This window comes from Microcaecilia unicolor, chromosome 1 (genome assembly GCF_901765095.1).
Source record: "Microcaecilia unicolor chromosome 1, aMicUni1.1, whole genome shotgun sequence".
NCBI lineage: Eukaryota > Metazoa > Chordata > Amphibia > Gymnophiona > Siphonopidae > Microcaecilia > Microcaecilia unicolor.
This window is the reverse complement of record NC_044031.1, coordinates 766,007,291-766,029,484: the sequence shown is the minus strand read 5'-3', so window position 1 is coordinate 766,029,484 and position 22,194 is coordinate 766,007,291. Positions and strand designations below refer to the sequence as shown.

The 22,194-nt window shown below is 52.3% G+C and overlaps 1 protein-coding gene across 1 annotated transcript in view; it reads right to left on the bottom strand.

Annotated features, from left to right (window-relative positions):
* SMAD3 (SMAD family member 3) overlaps positions 1-22,194 on the bottom strand; it is a 205,110-nt gene that overhangs the window by 73,787 nt on the left and 109,129 nt on the right. The window lies entirely within an intron of this gene.

Sequence of the window (22,194 nt, the reverse complement as noted above, 5' to 3'; positions counted from 1 at the left end):
TAAGAACTCTCTTAACATCCAGAGTACGCAACTTCTGCTGCTCCTGTGTTCCTGAGGCCGATCCCAGAACAGGGAGAAATACCAACTGGGACATATGAAAACGACACATAACCTTAGGCAAAAAAGAAGGCACCGGCCGAAGGACTACTCGCTCTTTAGAAAATTCCAGAAATGGAGATCTACAGGAAAAAGCTTGCAACTCCGAGACTCTCCTAGTACTATTACTACTACTACTTAACATTTCTAGAGCGCTACTAGGGTTACGCAGCGCTGTACAAAATAAACAAAGAAGGACGGTCCCTGCTCAAATGAGCTTACAATCTAAAGAACGAAATGTCAAGTTGGGCAGTCTAGATTTCCTGGGTAGAAGTGTAGAGGTTAGGTGCCGAAGGCGACATTGAAGAGGTGGGCTTTAAGCAGAGATTTGAAGAGGGAGGGGGCCTGACGTATGGGCTCGGGGAGTTTGTTCCACGCGTGGGGTGAGGCGAGGCAGAAAGGGCGGAGCCTGGAGTTGGCGGTGGTGGAGAAGGGTACTGAAAGGAGGGATTTGTCTTGAGAGCGGAAGTTACGGGTAGGAACGTAAGGGGAGATGAGGGTTGAGAGGTAAGGAGGGGCTGCAGATCGAGTACATTTGTAGGTTAGTAGCAGAAGCTTGAATTGAATGCGGTACCTGATCGGAAGCCAATGAAGTGACTTGAGGAGAGGGGTGATGTGAGTGTATCGGTTCAGGCGGAAGATAAGACGTGCAGCAGAGTTCTGAACAGACTGAAGGGGGGATAGGTGGCTAAGTGGGAGACCAGTGAGGAGTAGGTTGCAGTAGTCAAGGCGAGAGGTAACAAGAGAGTGGATGAAAGTTCGGGTGGTGTGCTCAGAGAGGAAAGGGCAGATTTTGCTAATGTTATAGAGGAAGAAGCGACAGGTCTTGGCTATCTGCTGGATGTGTGCAGAGAAGGAGAGGGAAGGAGGGAAGGAGTCGAAGATGACACCGAGGTTGCGGGCAGATGAGACGGGGACAATGAGGGTGTTATCAACTGAGATAGAGAGTGGAGGTAGAGGAGAAGTGGGTTTGGGTGGGAAGACAAGAAGTTCGGTCTTGGCCATGTTCAGTTTCAGGTGGCGGTTGGACATCCAGGCAGCAATGTCGAATAAGCAGGCCGATACTTTGTCCTGGGTTTCCGCAGTGATGTCAGGTGTGGAGAGATAAAGCTGGGTGTCGTCAGCATAAAGATGATACTGGAAGCCATGAGACGAGATCAGGGAGCCCAGGGAAGAGGTATAGATAGAGAAAAGAAGGGGTCCGAGGACAGAACCCTGAGGGACTCCAACAGAGAGCAGGATAGGGATGGAGGAAGAGCCATGAGAGTGTACTCTGAAGGTACAATGGGAGAGATAAGAGGAGAACCAGGAGAGACCAGAGCCCTGGAACCCAAAAGAGGACAGTGTGTCAAGAAGTAAGTTGTGATTGACCGTGTCAAAAGCGACGGATAGGTCGAGGAGAATGAGGATGGAGTAATGACCTTTGGATTTGGCGAGGAACAGGTCATTACAGACTTTGGATAATGCCGTTTCTGTCGAGTGAAGTGGGCGAAAGCCAGATTGAAGCGGATCGAGGATGGTATGAGAGGCGAGAAAAATCAATGCAACGGCTGTGAACGGCGCGTTCAAGTATTTTGGAGAGGAAGGGTAGGAGGGAGATGGGGCGGTAGTTGGCTGGACAGGTAGGGTCAAGTGAAGGTTTTTTGAGGAGAGGTGTGACAACAGCATGCTTGAAGGTGTCAGGGACAGTCGCGGTGGAGAGAGAGAGATTGAGGATATGACAGATGGCAGGGGTGATAGTAGGAGAGATGGTGATAAGTAAGTTGGTGGGGATGGGGTCTGAGGAACAGGTGGTGCATTCGAGGAGGAGAGAAGATGGGCGGTTTCCTCTTCGGTGATATCAGGAAAAGAGGAGAAGGAGGCCTGAGTTGATTGGTTGAGGGAATGGGTGATAGGATGAAGAGGAGGAGAAGGTTTAGTGGTGAATTCGAGGTTGATCTTCTGGACCTTGTCGCGGAAGTAGTCAGCCAGTGATTGAGGAGAGAGTGAGGGGGTGGGAGTGGAGGGCACTTTGAGGAGGGAGTTAAGGGTGGCGAAGAGACGACGAGGGTTAGAGCTGAGGGAGTTAGTCAAGTGAGTGTAGTAGTCCTGTTTGGCGAGGAATAGGGAGGACTGGAAGGAGGATAGCATGAATTTGTAGTGAATGAAGTCAGTATGGGTGCGAGATTTCCTCCATAGGTGTTCAGCTGATCGGGAGCAGGAGCGAAGGTAACGGGTGCAAGGGTTAAGCCAGGGCTGGGGATTAGTGCGCCTTGTGGGACGGGAAACAGACGGTGCAAGGGTGTCTAGGGCGGAGGAGAGAGTGGCATTGTATTTGGAAACAGCCTTGTCAACGGACTCGGAGGATGTGATGGACGGGAGGAGATCGGAGATACTAGCGGATAAGGTGGGGGGGTCAACAGCCTGGAGATTCCTGGAGGTAGTGGTTAGTGTTGGGCAGGACTGAGGGGGAGGGTAATGAAGTGTGAATGTGATCAGGTGATGGTCAGAAATGGGAAGAGCAGAGATGCAAAGATTAGAGGGCGAGCAGGTAGAGGAGAGGACGAGATCAAGACAGTGACCAGATTTGTGAGTAGGGGTGGTGGAGCTCAGTTGGAGGTTGAAGGAGGAAGTAAGGGTGAGGAATTGAGAAGCGTATGAGTCGGATGGGTTATCAGTGTGTATGTTGAAGTCACCAAGAATGAGGGATGGGGATGAGGGCTCAAGAAAAATGGAGAGCCAGGCATCGAAATCAGTAAGGAAGGAAGGACTTATCAGGGGTGCGGTAGATGACTGCAACTCGGAGTGGCAGCGGGTAGAATAGACGGATGGAATGGACTTCAAAGGATGAGAACCAGTGAGACTGTGGTAGGAGGAGGGGTTGAAAACTGCAGGAGGGCGAAAGTAGAAGGCCAACGCCGCCACCGCGGCTAGCTGTGCGGGGCGAATGGGAGAAAAGGTAGCCTCCGTGGCAAAGGGCTGCGACTGAGGCAGAGTCATTGGGGGTGAGCCAGATTTCGGTTAGGGCGAGCAGATGGAGGAAATGGGAGATGAAGAGATCATGGGTGAAGGTAAGTTTGATGCAGATTGAGTGGGCATTCCACAGGGCACACGAGAAGGGGAGGGAGGAAGGGGGGAGGAGGGGAATGGAGATGAGATTGGAGATATCGCGGGAACGTTTGCATAGATGACACGAGGACGAGGACATGTGTGGTGGACCTGGTTTGGGATTGATGTCTCCCGCGGATAGCAGGAGAAGGAGCAAGAGAGAGCAGAGAAGGGTGGGGGAGGTAGAGCGACGAAGGCGGGATGCGCAGAGGAGGAATGGGGAAGGGTTCATGGCAGGAAGGAGGTGTTGGAGGTTGAGAGCTAGGAAGGAGGAGGAGGACAGTAGGGATGGTGAGGTGGGGGGGGGGATAGGGGTAGGAAGGGTATTGCAGTAGTGGGCAGGATGGGGGGGATGGGTAGTTAGTTCGTGTGGTAGACAGCGGAGGGAGGGGGAAGAGATTGGGGAGGGATAGGGCGAGGAATAGAATGTGAAAGGGGGCCATAGGTAGTGAGAGAGGTAGGGAGTGAGTGAGCAGGCAAGTTGGACAAGCTGGTGGGGTGGAGCAAGCTGACGCAGATGGACTGGAAGCTGGATCAGGCGGGCTGGAGCAAGCTAGTGCAGATGGACTGGATCGAGCAGGGGAAGCTGGATCAGGCTGACTGGAGCAAGCTGGATTAGGTGGGCTGGAACGGCAGGAGCAGGTGGCTGGAACAAGCAGGAAGAGCTGGATCCGACGGAGGCTGGAGCAGGTGGACTGGGACGAGCAGGGGGAGCTGGATCAGGCGGGCTGGAGCAATCTGGATTAGGCGGGCAGGAACAGCTGGAGAGGCTGGAACGAGCAGGGAGAAGCTGGATCAGGCGGACTGGAGCAAGCTGGATTAGGTGGGCTGGAACAGCAGGAGCAGGTGGCTGGAACGAGCAGGAAGAGCTGGATCCGACGGAGGCTGGAGCAGATGGACTGGGACGAGCAGGAAGAGCTGGATCCGACGGAGGCTGGAGCAGGTGGACTGGGACGAGCAGGGGGAGCTGGATCAAGAGGGCTGGAGCAATCTGGATTAGGCGGGCTGGAACAGCTGGAGAAGCTGGAACGAGCAGGGAGAAGCTGGATCAGGCGGACTGAAGCAAGCTGGATTAGGCTGCCTGGAACAGCTGGAACAGGTGGCTGGAACAAGCAGGAAGAAGCTGGATCCGACGGACTGGAACAGGGTGCAGATGAACTGGAACGAGCAGGGATAAGCTGGATCAGATGGAGTGGATCAGATGGAGTGGAACAAGCTGGACGAGCTGGATCAGGCGGGCTGGACCAAGCTGGAGCAAGCAGGAAGAAGCTGGATCCGACGGACTGGAACAGGGTGGTGGAGATGGAATGGAACGAGCAGGGAGAAGCTGGATCAGATGGAGTGGAACGAGCTAGATCAAGCTGGAGCAAGCAGGAAGAAGTTGGATCAGACGGACTGGAACGAGCAGGGAGAAGCTGGATCAGATGAAGTGGAACAAGCTGGGTCAGGTGGGCTGGACCAAGCTGGAGCAGATGGCTGTAGTGAGCAGGGAGGCTGGAAAAGCTGGGTCAGCAAAGTGGATCGAGCTGGAGCAGGCAGATGGAGCAGATGAGGCAGGCGGATGGGTCAGAGCAGGCAGGAGGGAAGAGCTGGGCCTACAGACTGGGATAAGGTGGGGCCAATGGACTGTCTCCAACGGTCTCTGCCCCTGCCCCGGTCGGTCAGACGCACAGGACACTGGATCGCCCCGAAACCACTGCAGACGCTGGATCGACGGGCTGGAACGGGCCGGGGCTGGTGGACTCTCCTGTCGGCGCTGCGAAGCCCCAGGCGTCTCGGTCCCGTGGTCCGCACTGCAATACGCGCCCAGGTCGTTCTGGCCGGGGAGTGCGGCGGCAGTGCACAGGACCACGGTCGACCAGTGCGGCAGACTATTACCAGCCACGTATGTGGGGGATTTAGTTGATTGGAGTAGACTGGTGTGAAAGTGAGCCTATCCAGTCCATTATAGGCAAGGGAGCCGAGCTGATTAATCTCTGTTTCCCCAGTTCTGCGTGCCGTCATCCAGTACACTCAGCTCAGTGCATGCAAGTCTTTAAGCTGCTGCACAGAGGTTTGATAGATTAGTAGTGTATCCTTTATTCTGCACAGCCGTCATCCGGTTTACTCAAACAGCTTGCAAGTGCTGAACTGCTGCAGGGAGGTTTGATAGGCTAGGAGTGGAAGTGAACCTATCTAGTCCTTTGTAAGCAGTGAAGCCTCACTGCAGCGTGATCATGACCAACCTGGCCTCAGCTGTTTTCGATGGGTCTCCGGTCCAGGGATGCTCGGGTGGGTCTCCAGTCACTCCCAATCCGTCCAGGGGCCTGTGGCTTGGTTTCCAATCACCAGGCAACTTGCACTGTTTCTCTCCACCTGGCCCACTGTCTCGGCGTCGGCATCTCTCCACTCTGGCGTCCCAAGGCCCCGATCGGTCCGAGCGTCTCTGGCAGCGCACCGGACCCGGGCCGAGGAAGCATCAACCACCTCAGCGGCTTCTCGTGAAGGCCGTCGGTCGGCGAGGCTGGTCAATCTCGGCCCGGCTTGACCAGTTCGGTCTGGGACGCTGCAGGTCGACAGCACCGGCAGTTAGACAACTCCGGTCGGCCTCGGGAGCTCTCGCTCGATCACTTCGGAGTGCTGCGAGGTCGTTCCGGTCCAAGGAACAAGTTTCATCTGAGGTTCAGAGGTAAGTCCAGTTACAGCGAATGCTACATACCTGTAGAAGGTATTCTCCGAGGACAGCAGGCTGATTGTTCTCACTGATGGGTGACGTCTATGGCAGCCCCTCCAATCGGAAACTTCACTAGCAAAGTCCTTTGGTAGTCCTCGCGCGCCCATGCGCACCGCGCATGCGCGGCCGTCTTCCCGCCCGAACCGGCTCGTGTTCATCAGTCCCGTATGTAGCAAGACAAAACAAGGGAAGACACAACTCCAAAGGGGAGGCGGGCGGGTTTGTGAGAACAATCAGCCTGCTGTCCTCGGAGAATACCTTCTACAGGTATGTAGCATTCGCTTTCTCCGAGGACAAGCAGGCTGCTTGTTCTCACTGATGGGGTATCCCTAGGCCCCAGGCTCACTCAAAACAACAAACATGGTCAATTGGGCCTCGCAACGGCGAGGACATAACTGAGATTGACCTAACAATTTTTCCAACTAACTGAGAGTGTAGCCTGTAACAGAATAAAACATGGGCCTAGGGGGGTGGAGTTGGATCCTAATACCCGAACAGATTCTGAAGCACTGACTGCCCGAACCGACTGTCGCGTCGGGTATCCTGCTGCAGGCAGTAATGAGATGTGAATGTGTGGACAGATGACCACGTCGCAGCTTTGCAAATCTCTTCAATAGTGGCTGACTTCAAGTGGGCTACCGACGCTGCCATGGCTCTAACATTATGAGCCGTGACATGACCCTCAAGAGCCAGCCCAGCCTGGGCATAACTTAAGGAAATGCAATCTGCTAGCCAATTGGATATGGTGCGTTTCCCCACAGCCACTCCCCTCCTGTTGGGATCAAAAGAAACAAACAATTGGGCGGACTGTCTGTTGGGCTGTGTCCGCTCCAGATAGAAGGCCAATGCTCTCTTGCAGTCCAATGTGTACAGCTGACGTTCAGCAGGGTAGGAATGAGGACGGGGAAAGAATGTTGGCAAGACAATTGACTGGTTCAGATGGAACTCCGACACAACCTTTGGCAAGAACTTAGGGTGAGTGCGGAGGACTAGTTATGATGAAATTTGGTGTAAGGGGCCTGGGCTACCAGGGCCTGAAGCTCACTGACTCTACGAGCTGAAGTAACTGCCACCAAGAAAATGACCTTCCAGGTCAAGTACTTCAGATGGCAGGAGTTCAGTGGCTCAAAAGGAGGTTTCATCAGCTGGGTGAGAACGACATTGAGATCCCATGACACTGTAGGAGGTTTGACAGGGGGTTTTGACAAAAGCAAACCTCTCATGAAGCGAACAACTAAAGGCTGTCCTGAGATCGGTTTACCTTCCACACGGACAACTCCAGAAGAAGAGGGAACCAGATCTGACGCGGCCAAAAAGGAGCAATCAGAATCATGGTGCCTCGGTCTTGCTTGAGTTTCAACAAAGTCATCCCCACCAGAGGTATGGGAGGATAAGCATACAGCAGACCTTCCCCCCAGTCCAGGAGGAAGGCATCCGATGCCAGTCGACCGTGGGCCTGAAGTCTGAAAGAACTAAGGGACCTTTTGGTTGGCTCGAGATGCGAAGAGATCTACCAAGGGGGTGCCCCACGCTTGGAAGATCTGGCGCACTACTCGGGAGTTGAGTGACCACTCGTGAGGTTGCATAATCCTGCTCAACCTGTCGGCCAGACTGTTGTTTACGCCTGCCAGATAAGTGGCTTGGAGCACCATGCCCTGACGGCGAGCCCAAAGCCACATGCTGACGGCTTCCTGACACAGGGGGCGAGATCCGGTGCCCCCCTGCTTGTTGATGTAATACATGGCAACCTGGTTGTCTGTCTGAATTTGGATAATTTGGTGGGACAGCCGATCTCTGAAAGCCTTCAGAGCGTTCCAGACCGCTCGTAACTCCAGGAGATTGATCTGCAGATCGCGTTCCTGGAGGGACCAGCTTCCTTGGGTGTGAAGCCCATCGACATGAGCTCCCCACCCCAGGAGAGACGCATCCGTAGTCAGCACTTTTTGTGGCTGAGGAATTTGGAAAGGACGTCCCAGAGTCAAATTGGACCAAATCGTCCACCAATACAGGGATTTGAGAAAACTCGTGGGCAGGTGGATCACGTCTTCTAGATCCCCAGCAGCCTGAAACCACTGGGAAGCTAGGGCCCATTGAGCAGATCTCATGTGAAGGCGGGCCATGGGAGTCACATGAACTGTGGAGGCCATGTGGCCCAGCAATCTCAACATCTGCCGAGTTGTGATCTGCTTGGACGCTCGCACCCGCGAGACGAGGGACAACAAGTTGTTGGCTCTCACCTCTGGGAGATAGGCACGAGCCGTCCGAGAATCCAGCAGAGCTCCTATGAATTCGAGTTTCTGCACTGGGAGAAGATGGGACTTTGGATAATTTATCACAAACCCCAGTAGCTCCAGGAGGCGAATAGTCATCTGCATGGACTGTAGAGCTCCTGCCTCGGATGTGTTCTTCACCAGCCAATCGTCGAGATATGGGAACACGTGTACCCCCAGCCTGCGAAGTGCCGCTGCTACTACAGCCAAGCACTTCGTGAACACTCTGGGCGCAGAGGCGAGCCCAAAGGGTAGCATACAGTACTGGAAGTGACGTGTGCCCAGCTGAAATCACAGATACTGTCTGTGAGCTGGCAGTATCAGGATGTGCGTGTAGGCGTCCGTCAAGTCCAGAGAGCATAGCCAATCGTTTTCCTGAATCATGGGGAGAAGGGTGCCCAGGGAAAGCATCCTGAACTTCTCTTTGACCAGATATTTGTTCAGGGCCCTTAGGTCTAGGATGGGACGCATCCCCCCTGTTTTCTTTTCCACAAGGAAGTACCTGGAATAGAATCCCAGCCCTTCTTGCCCGGATGGCACAGGCTAGACCGCATTGGCACTGAGAAGGGCGGAGAGTTCCTCTGCAAGTACCTGCTTGTGCTGGAAGCTGTAGGACTGAGCTCCCGGTGGGCAATTTGGAGGCTTCAAGGCCAAATTAAGGGTGTATCCTTGCCGGACTATTTGAAGAACCCACTGATCGGAGGTTATAAGAGGCCACCTTTGGTGAAAAACTTTCAACCTCCCTCCGACCGGTAGATCGCCCGGCACTGACACTTGGATGGCAGCTATGCTCTGCTGGAGCCAGTCAAAAGCTCGTCCCTTGCTTTTGCTGGGGAGCCGAGGGGCCTTGCTGAGGCGCACGCTGCTGACGAGAGCGCGCGCGCTGGGGCTTAGCCTGGGCCGCAGGCTGTCGAGAAGGAGGATTGTACCTACGCTTGCCAGAAGAGTAGGGAACAGTCTTCCTTCCCCCATAAAAACGTCTACCTGTGGAGGTAGAAGCTGAAGGCTGCCGGCGGGAGAACTTGTCGAAAGCGGTATCCCGCTGGTGGAGCTGCTCTACCACCTGTTCGACCTTTTCTCCAAAAATATTATCCGCACGGCAAGGCGAGTCCGCAATCCGCTGCTGGATCCTATTCTCCAGGTCGGAGGCACGCAGCCATGAGAGTCTGCGCATCACCACACCTTGAGCAGCGGCCCTGGACGCAATATCAAAGGTGTCATACACCCCTCTGGTCAGGAATTTTCTGCACGCCTTCAGCTGCCTGACCACCTCCTGAAATGGCTTGGCTTGCTCAGGGGGGAGCTTGTCCACCAAGCCCGCCAACAGCCGCACATTGTTCCGCATGTGTATGCTCGTGTAGAGCTGGTAAGACTGAATTTGGCCACGAGCATAGAGGAATGGTAGGCCTTCCTCCCAAAGGAGTCTAAGGTTCTAGAGTCTTTGCCCGGGGGCGCCGAAGCATGCTCCCTAGAACTCTTAGCCTTCTTTAGGGCCAAATCCACAACTCCAGAGTCGTGAGGCAACTGACTGCGCATCAGCTCTGGGACCCCATGGATCCGGTACTGGGACTCGATCTTCTTGGGAATGTGGGGATTAGTTAAAGGCTTGGTCCAGTTCGCCAGCAATGTCTTTTTTAGGACATGATGCATGGGTACTGTGGACGCTTCCTTAGGTGGAGAAGAATAGTCCAGGAGCTCAAACATTTCAGCCCTGGGCTCGTCCTCCACAACCACCGGGAAGGGGATGGCCGTAGACATCTCCCGGACAAAGGCCGCAAAAGACAGACTCTCGGGAGGAGAAAGCTGCCTTTCAGGGGAGGGAGTGGGATCCAAAGGAAGGCCATCAGACTCCTCGTCAGAGAAATATCTGATGTCCTCCTCCTCCTCCCACGAGGCCTCACCATCGGTATCAGACACAAGCTCACGAACCTGTGTCTGAAGCCGTGCCCGACTCGACTCCGTGGAACCACGGCCACGGTGTGAGCGTCGAGAGGTAGACTCCCTCGCCCGCACCGGCGAAGCTCCCTCCGCCGACGTCGTCGGGGAGCCTTCCTGGGAGGCAACCGCAGTCGGTACCGATGTCGGAGACCTCACCCCGGGCAAGGGGCCAGCCGGCGCCTCACTCGACGGTACTGGTGGCGCAAGCACCCCCGGTACCGGAGGGGAAGGGCACAACAGCTCTCCCAGGATCTCTGGGAGAACGGCCCGGAGACTCTCGTGCAGGGCGGCTGTGGAGAAAGACATGGAAGCCGATGCAGGAGTCGATGTCAGAGTCTGTTACGGGCGTGGAGGCTGTTCCGGGCTGTCCAAGGTGGAGCGCATCGACACCTCCTGAACAGAGGGTGAGCGGTCCTCCCGGTGCCGATGCCTACTGGGTGCCGACTCCCTCGGTGACCCAGAGCTCTCGGTACCGACGCGGGAAGGAGACCGGTGTCGATGCTTCTTTGACTTTTTCAAACAAAGCATGTCACCGGAGCTTCCCGGTACCGACGAGGAGGATGTAGAATCCAACCGTCGCTTCCTCGGGGCCGAGGCTGAAGAAGGTCGGTCTCGGGGGGGCTGTACCGCAGGAGCCCTCAGGGTAGGGGGAGACCACCCGAAGGCTCACCGCCACCAGCAGGGGAATGGACAGCCCTCACCTGCACTCCAGACGAAGCACCACCGTCTGACGACATCAGCAGAAGTGGAGGTCTCGGTACCACCGATGCCGACGCAGCCTTCCGATGCCTCGGTCCCGACGATGCAGAGGGTCGATGCCTCGATGCAATCGATACCGTCGCGGCCGAGGGCGGAGGTGTTGACGCTGTCGACGTAAGAGCCCGAGAACAAAACGTTCCACTGGGCCAATCTCACTACCTGAGTCCTTTTCTGTAAAAGGGCGCAAAGACTGCAGGCCTGCGGGCGGTGCCCAGCCCCCAGACACTGAAGACACGACACGTGCCTATCAGTGAGCGAGATTACCCGGGTGCACTGGGTGCATTTCTTGAAGCCGCTGGGAGACTTCGATGACATGGGCGGAAAAATCACGCCGGCGAAATCAAAACTCGTAATTGCGGTAAGGCACCAAAAAGATGGGAAGAAAAAAACTCAACCCGAGGCCTCAAAAGGGCCTACCCCGAAAACGAAAGAAAACTTAACGGGGCCAAAAACTAGAAGTAAGGGAAAGGGAAAAAGACCAAAAGGCCTTTCTCCGGAATCCCCCCCTTTTTTTTTTTTTTATTAGCGAAAGTCAAAAAGACGCACGAGGGTCAACTTAAGGGGCGCGAACGGCGCAAAACACGACCGTACCGAGCGCGGACAAAAGAAGACTGACGAACACGAGCCGGTTCGGGCGGGAAGACGGCCGCGCATGCGCGGTGCGCATGGGCGCGCGAGGACTAGCAAAGGACTTTGCTAGTGAAGTTTCCGATTGAAGGGGCTGCCGTGGACGTCACCCATCAGTGAGAACAAGCAGCCTGCTTGTCCTCGGAGAACTTAAATTTAAACTGGCACTAAAAATCTGGCACTTCCCCCACCCCCAGGGCAATAGCCACCAGAAACACTGTCTTAAGCGTCAAATCCTTCAAAGAACATGCTTGTAAAGGCTCAAAAGGAGGCTTCGTTAGATCTGAAAGAACCAGATTAAGGACCCAAGACGGAAAAATTGGTCTGACCGGAGGACGAAGAAGACTAACCCCCTTCAAAAAACGGGCCACATCGGGAATACTAGCCAAAGACTTACCCCGAATCCTACCTCTGAAACAGGAAAGAGCTGCCGTCTGCACTCTAAGTGAAGAAAGCGACAGTCCTTTATCAAAGCCTCGTTGCAGAAAATCTAACATCTGAGCCACGGACGCCCGAAAAGGTGCAATGCCAGCATCAGCACACCAAGCCTCAAAAATTCTCCAGGTGCGAATATAGCTCAGAGAGGTGGAGCGACGATGAGACCGAAGCATGGTGGAAATAACTGGAGCTGAGAAACCCCTCTTAGCTAAACGGGCCCGTTCAAGAGCCAAGCCGTAAGACAAAATCGAGCCGGGTCTGGATGAGGAACTGGCCCTTGTATCAACAAGGCCTTGTGCACCGGAAGACGAAGAGGAGACATCACCGTTAGACGTTGCAGATCCGCGTACCAAGGACGCCGAGGCCAGTCTGGTGCCACCAACACTACCGACCCCCCGTGCTCCTCGATCCTCTGTAGAACACGACCTATTAGTGGCCATGGAGGAAACGCGTAAAGAAGGCCAGCAGGCCACTGCTGCAAGAGGGCATCGACCCCTACCGCTCTTGCATGTTTTCGGTGACTGAAGAAGCGAGGAGCTTTGGAGTTGAGACTGGAGGCGAAAAGATCTAACACTGGAGGACCCCAGTAGTCTACTATCAACTGAAACATCCGATTAATACGCTGATCACAGCCTTAAAATTTAAATGTCTGGCGATCCACTCAGTCTGAATCGCTAAAGCAAAAGCTTCCTTTAATGAGCAATAACGGGTTTCAAAATCTGCGTGAATTTTCTCACAGACTATATCCAAATTAACTAGAACCTAAAAGTGACAATTTAAAAACCATGCGGCCTCGGAAAAATCAAGGCACAAAACTATGGTATGTTATTGGGGCCTAAGTCTATTCCTCAATTATTATAGACCATGGAGCCTGACTCAATCTTAAAACAGAGTGGAATTCTTCATATATGAGTTATCAATAGAAATCAAACAAAATAAAACACAATAACCAAAATAAACCACACTCCTCTTCATATATGAGGAATTCTGGCTCCTTTCCTAACAATTTGGTCACTGTCACCCGCTATGGGCAGAAGCGGATGTAAGCCCTGCCTGGGCATCAGCGGCAAGTCAATTATCCCTAACAATATATAGCAACTAAGTATACAGCTACAGCTTAAGACAGGAAAGAGAAATAAGAGGAAAGACAATAGAGCAGGATAAAGAGAAAGGATCGAGAGTGTGGCGACTCAGAAAGTCTGCTTGAACGTTGTCGACTCCTGCTACATGCTGAAATGGCCGTGAGGTGAATCTTCGCCCACGCGAGAAGACTTTCCGCTTCTCGACACAGCAGCCGGCACCTCGTTCCTCCCTGGTGGTTGATGTAGGCCACTGCTGAGGCGTTGTCCAAAAGAACTCGCATCACTTTTCCCACCAGGAGAGAACTGAAGTGCTGCAGAGCTAACTGAATCGCTCTGGTCTCCAAGAAGTTGATGGATTGAGCTGCTTCTAGCGGAGACCAGAGACCCTGGGTCCACTTGTCTAGGCAATGAGCTCCCCAGCCTCGGAGGCTGGCATCTGTCGTCAAATGGTATCCACCGAGGAGACTCCAATGGCATCCCTACAGTGAGATTCTTCATTCGTAGCCACCAAAATAGAGAGATGCGTTCCCGGTTGCACAGAGACAACTTCTTCAGAAGGGAATCTGTTTGAGCAGACCACCGGGACAGAAGAGACCACTGAAGAGACCTCATGTGAGTCCTGGCCCAGGGCACTACCTCTATCGTGGCTGCCATGGACCCGAGAACCTGAAGATAATCCCGAGCACAAAGTACCTTGTGATGCATCAAATTCAGTATCTGAGACCGGAGCTTTAGAATCCTGCCCTGCGGAAGAAAAACTCGATCCCTCGCAGTATCGAAGATGACCCCCAGATACTCGAGAGACTGAGAGGGAACCAAACGGCTCTTGGCTAGATTCACCACTCAACCTAGGGACTGCAAGAACGCTACCACTCGCTCCGTGACTTGACAACTTTCTTGATAAGACTTTGCCCTTATCAACCAGTCGTCTAGGTAAGGGTGGACGAGGATCCCCTCTTTCCGAAGAGCCGCTACCACCACAACCATAACCTTGGTAAATGTGCGTGGTGCCGTCGCGAGACCGAAAGGCAAAGTTCGAAACTGGTAATGTCGGCCTAGAATCGCAAATCTCAAGAACTTGTGGTGAGCCGGGCGAATAGGAATATGTAAATACGCCTCTGTAAGATCTAATGCCGTTAGATATTCCCCTTTGCGCACTGCCACTATTATGGACCGAAGGGTCTCCATATGAAAGCTTGTGACTTTGAGAGCCCGGTTGACAGCTTTGAGGTCTAGAATAGGACGAAAGGAATCCTCTTTCTTTGAGACCACAAAATAAATGGAATAGCGACCCCGCTTGTGCTCCGCCGGAGGGACAGGACAAATGGCTTGAAGATCCAAGAGCCTCTGTAGTCTCCCGAATCGCCTCCGCTTTAAGACGAGAGCGACAGGGAGACTCCAGAAAGGCTTCTGAAATAGGCCTTGCGAATTCTAAGGCATAACCGTCTCGAATAACTTCCAAGACCCATTGATCCGAAGTAATTTGGGCCCACCTCTGATAGAACTGAGCCAGCCGAGCTCCTACGGGAATCAGAGGAGAGCCCCTCGCATCTTCATTGAGAAGCATGCAATGGGGAGCGAAAAGTCGCGCCCGAGAGTCTGCCTCCTCTGCGGTAACCGTGAAAGGATTGAGTCCTGTTGAAAAACCGAGATCTCTGAGTCTGAGGACACCTTTCAGATTGAAATCTACGGAAAGAGCGCATGTGACCACGACCAAACAGAGCCCCGCGACTAGACTGCCGAGGCCTATCCTCTGGAAGACGAGGAACCTTAGAATCCCCTAGGGAATTAACCAATTTATCCAATTCTTCTCCAAACAAAAAGGAACCCCTAAAGGGAAATTTACTTAATTTAGACTTGGAGGCCGCATCTGCCGACCAGCCCTTCAACCAAAGAGAGCGACGAGCTGCGACCCCCAAGGCCAAGGACTTAGAAGAAGCCCTCAACAGATCATACAGAGCATCGGCTAAAAACGCAAAGCCCGTCTCAATCTTAGCCACTTCTACATCAATCGCTCCTAGATCATCAGAAGAGCGGTCCAAAACTCTTTCCGCCCAACGAAAACAAGCTCTGGCCACCAGAGAACCACAAATGGCCGCCTGTACAGCCAGAGAAGAAACATCAAAACTATTCTTTAGAAGAGTGTCAAGTCTCCTGTCCTGAGCATCCTGCAGCGCCGCCCCTCCATCTACCGGGACCATGTTTCGCTTAGTAACAGCCGAAACCACAGCATCTATCACGGGAAGTTTAAGCAGAGCTCTATCAGCCTCTGGGACAGGGTAAAGGTGATGCATAGATTTAGAGGGACGAAAAGCCGCATCTGGGACCTCCCATTGCGCTTTAATAACCTCCCAAATATCCTGATGCATTGGGAAAATTTTAGTGGAAGCTCTGGATCCCCTAAGATATCAACCTTTCGCACCTCAGTGACAGGGAGAGGATCCTCAAAATGCAAAGTAGAGGATACCATAGAAATGAGATCCTGCAAGTCCTCCCTATGGAACACTCTAGCCACAGCGGGATCCTCCCCCTGTGGCAAAGGCAGTGTGACACCCCAGAGGCTGAGAACGAAGGAGAGTTAAAACAGAAAGCCTCAAACAGTATTCCCCAGGCACAGAAAAGAAACTACATTTGAGACCCAGACATGGATATCTGTACCAGAGCCGGTGATGGGAGGCGGGACTGGTGGTTGGGAGGCGGGAAATACTGCTGGGCAGACTTATACGGTCTGTGCCCTGAAAAAGACAGGTACAAATTCAAGGTAAGGTATACACATATGAGTTTATCTTGGGCAGACTGGATGGACCATGCAGGTCTTTTTCTGCCGTCATCTACTATGTTACTATGTTACTATGTAAAGAGAAAACAACTATATATAGATATATATCCTACAAAGAGAGACTAACGGGCTCACTTCCTACCTGCTGGGAGACTCAGAAAATAATAAGGCTAGGGTCACATGACCAGGGCTCTTATTGGCTCTCTAGAGTCAGAGTTTTTTCTCAGTCTCCACCTGCTGGTAGGCGTGCACAACCCATCAGTCCAATCCTGGGCCGGTCCAGAGGGATGCTAAGGAATACAAATTAACACATGCATCTAGCTTTTCCTACATAAGTACGTAGCTATGGAATGCATTACCACTTGACGTGAAAAAAATGGGCAACAACCAACTTTCGGAAAATACTGAAGACTTACCTATTCAACAAGGCATACCGCATCGACCCATCCTAATGTATTATATGAACTGTAACGCATTACCACTGTATCTATTAGTCCAAATTTGATCTCTTTATACCTGTTTGCTTAATTCTACCATCAGCCTTATTTTTGAAAGTGATGGGCGCCCAGATTTCGATCCAAATCGGGAGATAGGCACCCATCTCGCAAAGGCGCCCAAATCGGTATAATCGAAAGCCGATTTTGGGTGTCTTCAACTGCACTCCGTCGCGGGAACGAACAAAGTTGATGGGTGCGTGTCGGAGGCGTGGTGAAGGCGGGACTGGGGTGTGTTTATCGGCTGAGGAGAGATGGGCATCTTCGGCCGATAATTGAAAAAAGAAAGGCGTTTTTAGCGCAAATTTAGGTCATTTTTTTGGACGCTTTTTTTTCACGAACAAGTCCCAAAAAAAGTGCCCTAAATGACCACCGGAGGGAATCGGGGATGACCACCCTTGACTCCCCCAGTGGTCACTAACCCCCTCCTACCAAAAAAAACCCCAACTTTAACAACTTTGTTTTCCAGCCTCTATGCCAGCCTCAAATGCCATACCCAGCTCCATCACAGCAGTATGCAGGTCCCTGGAGCAGTTGTTAGTGGGTGCAGTGGAGGTCAGGCAGGTGGATCCAGGCCCATCCCCCCCACCTGTTACACTTGTGATGGTTAATGTGAGCCTTCCCAACCGCCCCCAAAACCCACTGTACCCACATGTAGGTGCCCCCCTTCAGCCATAAGGGCTATGGTAATGGTGTAGAGTTGTGGGCAGTGGGTTTTTTTTTTGGGGGGGGGGGGGGGATTTGAGGGCCTCAGCACTCAAAGGAAGGGAGCTATAGACTTGGGAGGTATTTTACTTTTTTTTTTTTTTTAATTTTTAGAAGTGCCCCCTAGAGTGCCCGGTTGGTGTCCTGGCATGTGAGGGGGGACCAGTGCACTACGAATCCTGGCCCCTCCCACGACCAAATGCCTTGGATTTGTTCGTTTTTGAGCTGGACGCCTTCGTTTTCCATTATCGCTGAAAGACGAAACTGCCCAGCTCAAATCCACACATATCCGATGCATTTGTCAGGCACAAACCGTATTATCGAAAAAAAAGATGGGCGCCCATTTTTTTCCCCCGAAAATACGGTCTGTCCCACCCCTTCACATACCCGTTCTTGGACATAGATGCCCATGGAGATGGGCGTTCGCATTCGATTATGCCCCTCTATATCACTTATGCGCCACTCCCGCCTGGCACCTCTACCTTCTGAACTACCCCTATCCCGGTGTCATAATAATCACCACTGCTCTTTTTCTTTTTCTCTTGATTGTTTGAACTCTGACTTGTTGTGTGTTTTATGCAGATTGTTGTAAACCACATTGGGCCTACCCCCTGGGTGGGAAACTGTGGGATATAGCGAATGCTACATACCTGTAGAAGGTATTCTCCGAGGACAGCAGGCTGATTGTTCTCACTGATGGGTGACGTCCACGGCAGCCCCTCCAATCGGAAACTTATTTTTTCTGGTGCACGTCAGCTAAGCACACCAAGTGGCATTTGACGCGCATAGGTCATTACTGCCGGGTTACCGCGTGAGACTTTACCGGTAGGTCAATGGCTGGCGGTAAGGTCTCAGATCCAAAATGGACGCGTGACAATTTTCATTTTGCCGCACGTCCATTTTCAGGTACGCTGAAAAATGATTCTGTGTGCGCCCAAAACACACATCTACACTACCACAGCGCACCTTAGTAAAAGGACCCCTAAATTATTAGAATTCATATATCAGAGAACCTTAGCCACATTTGTAATACATCTAAAAAAGTTATTTTATTAGCCTCCACAAAGTTTCTAACTGAACTGGATCAAAAAAACCAAAACTGTTGCCTGGCCATCCTATCAGACATTTGCACAGAAGCCTAAAAAAAAAGTGGCTCCCAGAGTAAGGATCCAAGATTTCAATTCCAAGAAATCCCCATTCTCCGTTCTGTATGGCATACCAAACCCCATCCTTGGCTGACCTCTAGAATTCCCTACCACAATCAGCCTGCAAATAGGTGGGAAAATGCGGGATACAAATGCAATAAATAAATAAATACCTATGTTCCTGTGCCCAATCTGCCGAACGCCTTTGTCTGAAATCCCGTGCCCATGCTGACTTCACACATTTCAAAATTTTTGCTGACCTCCTTCCAGTCTGCTCTTTCACTTGCCAAACAGGACTACTACATCCAGTTGACTAAATCTCTTGGCTCAAACCCTCGAAGTGTCTTTCTCGCTTCATCAAAGTGCCTTCACATCCAACTCCCCCTTCATTTTCTCCCCAGACTCAGGTTGAGGACTTTTCATGATAAGGTTCATAAGATTAACCTTGAATTCTCAACCAAGTCACCTCCATCTCTCCTTCCCTTGATCCATTCTCTCAACCCTCCTTCAACCCTTGCCTCCTTTTCTGAAATCACTGAAGAGGAAACTGCACATTTTCTTTCCTCCTTGAAACTAACTACCTGTTCCTCTGATCCAATTCCGATTCATCTACTTAGCACTCTCTCTCCTACGGTCATCCCTTCTGTCTGTCATATCCTCAATATTTCACTTTCCACTGCGACTGTTCCTGATGCCTTGAAACATGCCGTAGTTACACCACTTTTCAAAAAACCTTAATTGGACCCTACCTGCCCTTTCAACTATCGCCCCATCTCCTTCCTCCCTTTCCTATCCAAGATACTTGAACGTGCTGTTCACCGCCATAGCCTTGACTTTCTTTCATCTCAAGCTATTCTTGATCCACTTCAATCTGGCTCTTGCCCTCTTTATTCAACTGAAATAGCCCTTGCTAAAGTCTCCAATGACCTGTACTTGGCCAGATCCAAAAGTCTCTATTCTATCCTCATCCTTCTCGATCTATCTGCTGCTTTTGACATTGTTGATCACCGCCTTGATACACTGTCCTCACTTGGATTTCAGGGCTCTGTTCTTTCCTGGTTTCCCTTTCATCTCTCCCATCACATGTAAACTCTGTTGGATCCTCCTCCATTTCTATCCCACTATCAGTTGGTGTACCTCAGGGATCTGTCTTGGGATCTCTTCTTTTCTCCATCTATACTTCTTCCCTTGGTGCTCTAATCTTATCCCATGGTTTTCAGTATCACCCTTATGCTGATGACTCCCAGATCTACCTCTCCATACCAGAAATTTCAGCAGGAATCCAGGCCCAAGTACCAGTATGACTGTCTGACATTGCAGCCTGGATGTCTCACTGCCATCTGAAACTAAACATGACCAAGACTGAGCTTCTTATCTTTCCCACTAAACCCTCTCCTCTTCCTCCATTCTCTATGTCTGTGGATAACATTCTCATCCTCCTTGTCTTCTCAGCTCGCTACCTTTTGGTCCATAGGCGTAGACTGGGGGGGGGGAGGGGGGGCAATGCCCCCCCAAACGACGATGAGGCGCCGCCGCGCCATTAGTTTAAAAAAAAAAAAACACATGCACGCACGCGCTCCTCTCCGTCCGCTTGGCTTCCCTGCTCTCTGTCTGCGTCCCGCCTTCCTCTGACGTCAGAGGAAGGCGGGACGCAGAGGGCAGGGAAGCCAAGCGGAGTAGCGGACGGAGAGGAGCGTGTCCATCTACCCCTCTCTCTTCCTCCCTCCCTCCCTCCGCCGCAGGCAGCAGTCTTTTCCAGCGTTCCTGGCAGCGGTAGCGTTGTACACGCTGCCTTCGGTCTGCCCTGAAGCCTTCTCTTCAAGTTCCTGTTCCCGCATAGGTGGAAGCAGAGGGAAGGAGCAGGAGATGGATGGGACTGGGTGGGGTGGGAAGCAGAGGGAAGGAGCAAGAGATGGATGGGACTGCGAGGGGTGGGGAGCAGAAGGAAGGAGCAAGAGATGGATGGGACTGCGAGGGGTGGGGAGCAGAGGGAAGGAGCAAGAGATGGATGGGACTGCGAGGGGTGGGGAGCAGAGGGAAGGAGCAAGAGATGGATGGGACTGCGAGGGGTGGGGAGCAGAGGGAAGGAGCAGGAGATGAATGGGACTGGGAGGGGTGGGAAGCAGAGGGAAGGAGCAGGAGATGAATGGGACTGGGAGGGGTGGGAAGCAGAGGGAAGGAGCAGGAGATGGATGGGACTGGGTGGGGTGGGAAGCAGAGGGAAGGAGCAGGAGATGGATGGGACTGGGTGGGGTGGGAAGCAGAGGGAAGGAGCAAGAGATGGATGGGACTGCGAGGGGTGGGGAGCAGAAGGAAGGAGCAAGAGATGGATGGGACTGCGAGGGGTGGGGAGCAGAGGGAAGGAGCAAGAGATGGATGGGACTGCGAGGGGTGGGGAGCAGAGGGAAGGAGCAGGAGATGAATGGGACTGGGAGGGGTGGGAAGCAGAGGGAAGGAGCAGGAGATGAATGGGACTGGGAGGGGTGGGAAGCAGAGGGAAGGAGCAGGAGATGGATGGGACTGGGTGGGGTGGGAAGCAGAGGGAAGGAGCAGGAGATGAATGGGACTGGGAGGGGTGGGAAGCAGAGGGAAGGAGCAGGAGATGGATGGGACTGGGTGGGGTGGGAAGCAGAGGGAAGGAGCAAGAGATGGATGGGACTGCGAGGGGTGGGGAGCAGAAGGAAGGAGCAAGAGATGGATGGGACTGCGAGGGGTGGGGAGCAGAGGGAAGGAGCAAGAGATGGATGGGACTGCGAGGGGGGGGGAGCAGAGGGAAGGAGCAGGAGATGAATGGGACTGGGAGGGGTGGGAAGCAGAGGGAAGGAGCAGGAGATGAATGGGACTGGGAGGGGTGGGAAGCAGAGGGAAGGAGCAGGAGATGGATGGGACTGGGTGGGGTGGGAAGCAGAGGGAAGGAGCAAGAGATGGATGGGACTGCGAGGGGTGGGGAGCAGAAGGAAGGAGCAAGAGATGGATGGGACTGCGAGGGGTGGGGAGCAGAGGGAAGGAGCAAGAGATGGATGGGACTGCGAGGGGTGGCTAGCAGAGGGAAGCCTACTGGAAAGAAGACACTGAATAAAACAGAAGACACTGGGACCAAAGCGAATAGAAAAACTAAATGATCAGACAACAAAGGTAGATAAAAGTATTTTATTCATAATTTATTAATTGAAATGTGTCAGCTTTTTGAAATGTGATCTGTGATATTTTGCCTGTAAATTCAATTCCTTCCTCCATATTAGCATATTCATTTGCATATGTATATATGCAAATGATATGCTAATATGCTCCGCCCATTCTTTGCCCCCCCAAATGAAACAGTCAAACTACGCCTATGCTTTTGGTCGTCTTTGACTCCTCTCTCTCTTTCTCTGCACATATCCAACAGATTGCTAAAATCTGTTGTTTCTTTTTCTATAATATCACCAAAATTCACCCCTTCCTTTCTGAGCACACTACCAAAACCCTTATCCACACTCTTATCACCTCTTGCTTAGACCATTGCAACTGGCTTCTCACAGGTTTCCAACTAAGCCATCTATCTCCCCTCTTCAATCTGCTCAAAATTCTACTGCATGATTTATATTCTGCCAGAGTCACTATGGTCATATTAACCCTCTCCTCAAGTGACTTCACTGGCTCCCTATCCATTTCTGCATAAAGTTCAAACTCCTCTTACTGACTTACAAGTGCATTCACTCTGCAGCTCAACAGTACTTCTCCACTCTTCTCTCTCCCTACAATCTTCCCTGAGAACTCCATTCACTGGGTAAATCTCTCTTATCTGCACCCTTCTCCTCCACTGCTAACTCCAGACTCTGTTCCTTTTATCTTGCTGCACCACATGCCTGGAATAGACTTCCTGAGCCGGTACGTCAAGCTCCATCTCTGGACGTCTTTAAGCTAAAAGCCCACCTTTTTGATGCTAATTTTATCTCCTAACTCCTATTCACTTGTTCAGCACCAATATGTTTTATCATGTCCACCTTAGTAATTCCCTTATTTGTTCTGTTTCTGTGTCCTGATTAAATTGTAGGCTCTGTCGAGCAGGGACTGTCTCT